At 35.6% G+C, this 8836-nt stretch overlaps 1 pseudogene; it reads right to left on the bottom strand.

Annotated features, from left to right (window-relative positions):
* Positions 1-202: 202 nt before the first annotated feature.
* LOC101000345 lies at positions 203-2498 on the bottom strand (annotated as a pseudogene).
* Positions 2499-8836: the final 6338 nt, after the last annotated feature.

Here is an 8836-nt window from a genome sequence, read left to right as displayed (position 1 = left end):
GTACAGTGGCCAGCGCCTGTAGTCCCAGGTACTAGGGAGGCTGAGGCAGGAGAATCACTTGAACCCAGGAGGCGGAGGTTGCAGTGAGCCGAGGTCACGCCACTGCACTCCACCCTGGGCAACAGAGTGAGATTCTGTCTCAAAAAAAAAAAAAAAAAGTAGTACAGATTTTAAAAACTAATAACTTAAAACTGCCACTTACAAAAAAAAAAGTGGTCCACAAAACATTCATCTCTCCTTCTGAAGGTTTTATGGGGCATTGTTATCCTTAACCAGTCTTTTACTATTAAACTTAAATGGCCAATTGAACAAACAGTTCTGAGACCATTCTTCTACCACTGATTAAGACTGGGGTGGCAGGTATTAGAGATAATATTCATTTAGCCTTCTGAACTCTCTGGGCAGACTTGGTGACCTTGCCAGCTCCAGCAGCCTTCTTGTCCACTGCTTTGATGACACCCATGGCAACTCTCCGTCTCATATCATGAACAGCAAAGCAACTCAAAGGAGGATAGTCTGAGAAGCTCTCAACACACATTGGCTTGCCAAGAACCATATCAACTGATGGCAACATCACCAGACTTCAAGAATTTAGGACCATCTTTCAGCTTCTGACCAGAATGGCGATCAATCTTTTCCTTCAGCTCGGCAAATTTGCATGCAATGTGAGCTGTGCAGCAATCCAGTACAGGGGAATGGCCAGCACTGATTTAGACTGGATGATTCAGGATAATCACCTGAGCAGTGAAGTCAGTTGTTTCTGTTGGTGAATCATTTTTGTTGTCACCAGCAACAATGCCACAATGAACATTTTTGACAGACACATTCTTGACATTGAAGGCCACATTGTTCTGAGGAAGAGAGTCACTCAAAACTTCATGGTGTATTTCAACAGACTTTACTTCAGTTGTAACATTGACTGGAACAAAAGTGATCACCATACCAGGTTTGAGAACACCAGTCTCCACTCCACCAATAGACAGAGTAGCAATACCACCAATTTTGTAGACATCCTGGAGAGTCAGGGGCAAGGGCTTGTCAGTTGGACAAGCTGGTGGTAGGATGCAGTCCAGAGCCTCAAGCAGTTTGGTTCCACTTGCATTGCCATCTTTCCGAGTGACTTTCCATCCCTTGAACCTAGGCATGCTAGCACTTGGCTCCAGTATGTTGTCACCATTCCAACCAGAAACTGGCACAAATGCTACTGTGTCAGGGCTGTAGTTAATTTTCTTAAGGTAAGTGCTGACTTCCTTAATTATTTCTTCGTATTTCTTCTGGTTTTAGGATCGTTCAAAGGGATCCCTTTTGCTAACATCAACAATTAGTTGTTTCCCACCCAGTGTGTAAGCCAGAAAAGCATGCTCATGGGTCCACCCATTCTTGGAGGTTCCAGCTTCAAATTCAGCAACACCAGCAGCAACAATCAGGACAGCATGGTCAGCCTGAGATGTCCCTATAATCATGTTTTTGATAAAGTGTCTGTGTCCTGGGGAATCAATGGTAGTCACGTAGTATTTGCTGGTCTCAAATTTTGGCAGGGAGATATCAATGGTGATACCACGTTCACGTTCAGCTTTCAGTTTATCCAAGACCCAGGCATACTTGAATGAGCCCGTTCCCATCTCAGCAGTCTCCTTCTCAAATTTTTCAATGGTTCTTTTGTCGATGCCACTTCATTTGTGGATCAGATGGCCAGTAGTGGTGGACTTGCCCCATCTACATGTCCCATGACAACAATGCTGATATGAGTGTGTTCCTCTTCCATCTGGCTCTTGGGTTACTTTTCACAACACTTGTTTTCTGGTGGCAAACCCACTGGGGGGAAAAAAAACTCTACTATTTTTATAGAACACTTTCCGTTTCCTTGTTAATTCTACGGGAAAATATATTATACCAGCCTATTGTAAATATCAAAGAGGACTCTTTCAAAAAATGCAAATGCACTCTGTTTCAGTAGGTCTCAGATGAAACCAAAAGCCTTTCTTTTTGACAAGTACACTTAAGCTAAGCTGATGTCGGCAGAGGAGATTGGCAGCCCAACCATTCAGTAACACAGTATTAACAGATTCAGAGAAAGATTTGTTGAAAAGTAAGTCAGAACCACTGACTAAATAAATTTTAGGATGATCAGTTTTCTATATTATGACACCTTATGCTTTCATGGTTTGTACATTCTGTTTCTCGCGTCTTATATTCCTAGAAAATGACTACTTTTCATTTTTGTCATCTTCTTTCAGAAAGAACCAAATGTCCCTTCTTCTGTGAGACCTTCCTTGAATTCCCAAGAAAAATTTGGCTTTCTTTTTTAAATATTCTGAATTACACTTTGTATGTAAACTCTATTAGAGTATATCACATTGTGTTAAATTTATTTCACATTAAGAGGAGGAGCCATGTCTTATCATGTATGTAATTTCATACCTAAAATATTTTATAGTGCATAATTAATGCTCTATAAATGTTTGATAAACAGAAAATGAGAAAAAAAATCAGAGCTGATTATACTTAACTGATATTTTAGTTAAATATGATAAGTATTTACAATCTTTGCCAGTTCTTAAATTACAATTTTACTCATACAATTTAAGGTATCAGATTTTAATCTTAAAAAGTCCTCAAGGCAAAATAAAAACATTATTTAAAAATTGCTTTAGAGTTAACTTTATGTCATCTTTCATTCCAAGTATGTAGACTAGGAATTACAATTTTAAGCCAAGAAAACACATAAATAAAGAGATGCTATTTGTAATGAACTAGAAAAATGCATTCCCTCTCTATCTAATATAGGAGCTTCATGAGAGCAGGGACCTTCTATATTTCCAATTCCTACATCAGTGCCTGGCATATAATTAGTTTCCAACAAACATTTATTCACTAATTGAAAAGATGGATACATAAATGGGTATATGAATGCCATGTGTGGCAGGGGGCCCAACGCAGTTGGAGTTTCAATTTTTCAAGAAATATCAGACATCTGGATATTTAAATAATTTTTAAATGTTAATACATTTTAAAATTCAGAAAAAGAACAAAGAAAAACAAAAATACGCAGAACAAACAAAGCTTATTAAATGCAGCCTATGGGTCATGAGTTTACAATATTTAATAAAAACAAGTAGCCGGAACAAATATTTGTTCAGTACTACAAATCACAAAATATATTTAGTTAGGTTATGTGGGAATTCTTTACAACTTCACATATGATACAAATACTCTGCATGTGGAATCAGCTAGTGCTTTGGTAGCTGTTTGCCCTTGACAATCTCTTCTTTTCTGAGATGGCTTTATTCTATCAGAGTGACACTTTTGAAATCAATCACATTTTCCTCAACCTGACAGATTAAAAAGTTTACCAAAAAAGAATTGGAACACAATACTACATTTAAAACATTTTCCAAAGCTACATTTTTTTTTTCAATAGTTTATTTCATTAACTACAAGCTTCAGGGCAAGAGTCTTGTGTAATGCATGTGCATTCTGGTTCCAGTTTGCTGATTCCCAAATCAATTAATTCAAGAAGTGAAATATAGTTTTGGTGCCAAAGTAATTGCTTCTCCTGGAGTTTCTTGTGAACTGTAAGTCTATCTTCAATGCATTTCTTTGTTAAGCAAAATATAAAATGGGTAATGGATAAATGTTGAGAATATCATCCAATCATTTTTTAAGTAGTTGTCAAATGCTCTCTTTAGAAAACTTCTCAAGGGGAAATTCTTATGTCTAGAGTAAGTGATACAAAGCATCATAAAAATATGCCAAATGATTATTATCTGCCAAAAATGACTAGTAAAGGAAATGGAAATTCTACTCTTGAAAAAATCAGAGAAATGCAAATCAAAACCACAATGAGATACCATCTCACACCAGTTAGAATGGCGATCATTAAAAAGTCAGGAAACAACAGGTGCTGGAGAGGATGTGGACTGTTAGTGGGATTGTAAACTAGTTCAACCATTATGGAAAACAGTATGGCGATTCCTCAAAGATCTAGAACTAGATGTACCATATGACCCAGCCATCCCATTACTGGGTATATACCCAAAGGATTATAAATCATGCTGCTATAAAGACACATGCACACGTATGTTTATTGCGGCACTATTCACAATAGCAAAGACTTGGAATCAACCCAAATGTCCATCAGTGACAGACTGGATTAAGAAAATGTGGTACATATACACCATGGAATACTATGCAGCCATAAAAAAGGATGAGTTTGTGTCCTTTGTAGGGACATGGATGCAGCTGGAAACCATCATTCTTAGCAAACTATCACAAGAACAGAAAACCAAACACCGCATGTTCTCACTCATAGGTGGGAACTGAACAATGAGATCACTTGGACTCGGGAAGGGGAACATCACACACCGGGGCCTATCATGGGGAGGGGGGAGGGGGGAGGGGGGAAGGATTGCACTGGGAGTTATACCTGATGTAAATGACGCGTTGATGGGTGCTGATGAGTTGATGGGTGCAGCACACCAACATGGCACAAGTATACATATGTAACAAACCTGCACGTTATGCACATGTACCCTAGAACTTAAAGTATAATAATAATAATAATTAAAAAAAAGAAAATAAGATAGCTTTTACCTTCAAAATAAAAAATAAATAAAAAAATGAAAAAAATGAAAAAATGAAAAGAACAAAAAAGACCCATTCCTTTACAATCTTTGGAAGGAGTCTTTATGCAATAAAATTGTATGGGAAAATGAAGTTTGTGCTCACGTGAATGTTTGGAAACTCCAGGGTCCTTTTCATTAGAAAGACAATGTACCGGACAATTGATTGAATTTTTTAACCTTTTCAGATTATTTTACTATAATTAATATTCAGCCAAATTATCCAACAAAAAAGAATGTATTAAAAATTCAACACAACACCCTTAGAGAGGATTTTAAAATACTAACTACTGCCAAATTATTGGGAGAAACTTTGTATATACAAACCAGTGATAATTTCAGTCATGAAAATTTTCTTCAGGAAGCTAAGGGCCTTCAAAATTTCTATTGCTTTACATTACCTACTAATTATGACTTTTTTCAACTGCATGTTAATTTGGGCAAATAGAGAGCTAGAAGACTTTTGTTTTTGTTTTGCATATGTTTAGGATAAATACATTCAAGGCATAATACTTCATTTAATATTCTAACTAAATCTATGAAATAAAAACATGGAAATTCAGATGAATTATAACTAGCATTCAAGTAATAATAATTGAATAAGAAAGTGGTAATAACTTTGGCTGGACAGATGGCAAATCTAATTACTGCGAAGTTAAAATGAGGGCCTTCGAGGTCAATAATTCTTTTTTTCAACCGATTTATTGATTCTTTTGATTATGTCTTATATGAAGTTTCAGTTCAAATACTCCGATTAACAGAGAGTTCTCTACCTCCCAACCCAATCAATTCTACCTTTGGAACATTCAAATTAGAAAAGTCTTTTTGACAAAGATATAAATCTACCCGTAATTTCGCCTTATTTTTCCCACCCTAAATTCTAGGTTAATTCCATTATACTCCAGTGGTAATTTACAGAATTAACTGAAAGCCTGATATCAGATGTTATAGATGTCCACTGTACATCATAACAGTCCACGATGGGCTACAAGGATTCAAAATATAAATATGGCCCATTTTGTGTCAGATTAACAAAGATTATGAAAACACGTGCAATGAAAAAGTTTTCTGTGTTTTTCTCACACATTTCTGTGGGTGGGCGGTGAGAATCAATGAGAGGTCTGACTTAGGGGTGAGAATCAATGAAAGGTCTGACTCACATGTACATGGACACAATACACTTTCACCTTATGAATGGGGTTCATGGTGATTTCTTAAATGCATCTAATGAGTACATCATCATAATCATAATAAACTCTGGCAAGATTAAACACTGGGATAACTTCTGCATCCCAACCATTTGCCATTATTATAGGGTTCTCATCAGTGTTCACAGCTGAACCTCTGTTAATACTTGTGATCAAGATGGGCTTCAAGTTACTTCCAGCTTGATTAAGCCTTAGACAGGCTCTTTCTTGACTCTAGCTAGGCCCCTAGACCTTCCTTTTCTTAGAGCATTTACTTCAGAAAACTTTAATTGTAAATCCTTTATCTGCCCCTTTGAGAGTAAATCTTTCTAAAAGCCTCTTACCAGTTTCACAACTCAGGATTGTCTTTCTCAAAGATCCAGGAGCCATCCCTTTGATATGTAATTATCAAGGAAGATAAAGTGTTACCTCTGGGTCTTTGTAAGAACACAGGAGCCTAACTTCCTGAGTGGGTGGCTTGCTCCAAATTATAAAACTACCTCCAGTCACAAAAATAAAAGAAACTTTACTTGTCCTTTGGGTAAAGCCAATCAGCCAATACAAATGGCCTGTGTTTTCCCTCTTACTCCAGCGCTTAAAACTTTCTCACCCCTTGTTTCAGCAAAGGTGAGTTCACATTGTATTAGGTCTTGCTCCCCTATTGTAATGGCCTTGAATAAAGTCTTCCTTACTTATTTAACTGTGTCCAGTGCAATGTTTGCATTGACACATACACAGAATACTTCTTCAGATTTGCAGTCTTGCTTTCTAGGACAGAAAAAAACACTCCTTCAGATTTGCAATCAGGAAAAAGCCGACTAGATAGAACAGCATTTGATAAAGATATAAACAGAAGCTACTCTTTGAGTAAAGGCTGCTATCAGTCACATAAATTAGCATGAAACTTGAAATTCTTAATTTACAAAAGGTCTACATATAATTAGTCATGGACAAGGAAAAATTTTAAGAAAATTTGTAATACTGCCCTGTCGAACTAGTACTATCTTTTCTAGACTGCCAAAACTCACTCATCACAGGGCTAATAACTGGAGCTTCTGCCAACATTAAAAAATGCTAAAGAAAATGTTGTCATCTAGTCAAAGATGGAAAGGTGTTGGGTTGTAGGCTTTTTCAATTTTTGTGAGACTAAATATCCTGTTAAACTAAAATGAACATATCCAGATTTAAAATTCTATATTTTTATTTTAATAAATTTAAACATGAAGGAATTCACTAGGTTATTGTACTCTACTTTTAGCATTCTTACATGATATTTAATAATTAACACATAGTCTGGCATATATGCTGCTCTATGCAAGTCTAGGATGTAGCTGTAACTATTTGTATATCACGCTGCCTTTCCATTACTGTAATTTTATGTGGTCCTGCAAATAAATGTGCTCATGTATCGCATGCCTGATCAGTTTTAACTCAGCTGAAATATATTTCAAGCTATTTTAAAATTGTGTTTTAAAGCATGTATACTTTTTTAAAAAGTGTTATGCTATACCATACAATCTCATTACTGTCTTGGCAGTTTGACCACTTGAAAACTATCTAACTTTTCCTCTTTTATTTTTATGTTTAATTGGTAGGGAGAGTCAGAGTTTATAGTTAAGATTGTGTGTGATTAATATCCATCATTACTAGATGTGACTGAAATTTTTAAAATCAATAATCCTTTTATTTGCAGTAGACCTCTTTGCCTTAATTGCTGATTTAGTAGTTAATTGAGAAAATCTTTATTAATGATCTCATGTAGCTCTAAGGAACGTTGAATGAATGAGATTCTTCTCCAGAAATAATTTTCCCAACTACCTATGTAGTATACCAATGGCATAAATCCTCCAAAATTAAACATCTGATCTCGTATGTGTTAGTCTCCATTTTGCTAATTTATGAATCATTGCCCTTCATGGTATTTACAGAAAGATTTCTCGTTTTAAATATGTGTTTCAAAATAGAAACTTGGTTAACTTCATGAGAAAATCTCTCTTCATAGAGAAATAGGAAGGAAAATAACACTCACTGTAGCCCCAAAGGTGCCAAATATTGTACTAGGTACTCAAAGTATAATGTTTACTATAATTCTGACAACTACTATGAGATGTGCTTATTATTATTATTTCCACATTATATATGAAGAAACTAGGCTCAAATGTGTTAGGTAACTTGCTCAGAGACAAACTTCTAGCTAACGAATACTGAAACAAGGATTTGAAACTTGATTTGAATCCATACTTTTAGTCCCCCCAACCACATAATGCACCTATGGGAAAATCTATCTGAAATAAAAACATTAGGATTGGAATATGTGTTTTGAATTCAGTATGTTTGGATGCAAATTGAAATGTGTTCAGGTCAAATTCTTGAAATGTGCTGAATCATGTATACTGATGTTTCACTACCTGTGCAATTGCATCCTGGGTTATAACCACAAAATTCACCCAGAACCATGGAATATTTTAAAGTCTTAAGGGAAACACAATGATACGTAACATCTGTCAGATACTGCAAACTACTAGGTTGAAGTAGTTCAGTTTTAACAATGGATTATACTACATTCCTTTCAATGGCATATCTTTGCAAAGTTTTGTTTTCAGAGATTACTACAATGATAAGCAAGTAAGCAGTAAAAAAAACACAATGTGGAACAGATAAAATGGGGGTCCTGGCTGTGTCTAGTCTGGATCTAATATCTGAGAAGTTGTGCAGCATTCATTAGATACATGCATATCACTAGTAGGTAATTGTTCTTATCAAAAAATTAAATATCATATTATTTTTATAACTTATGTGCATTTTTTTCCTTAAACATCTAACAAATTGTTAGGACATAAGCATTTATAAAGTTATTTAAACTTCATTGCTTAATAAATGAAACTCTAAAGTATTCCTTTCAGTCTTACAACATTGTGAAAACATGACTAAGGCCCAATGAAATGAAAAGCTTGGGAATCTCTGGAAACACTGAGCTTCCTCTTCCTCTGCAATACAGTTATTGAAACTTGTACATGTAAGTTAATC

This window comes from Papio anubis, chromosome 4 (genome assembly GCF_008728515.1).
Source record: "Papio anubis isolate 15944 chromosome 4, Panubis1.0, whole genome shotgun sequence".
Classification (NCBI taxonomy): Eukaryota; Metazoa; Chordata; class Mammalia; order Primates; family Cercopithecidae; genus Papio; species Papio anubis.
This window is presented reverse-complemented; position numbering and strand designations above follow the sequence as displayed.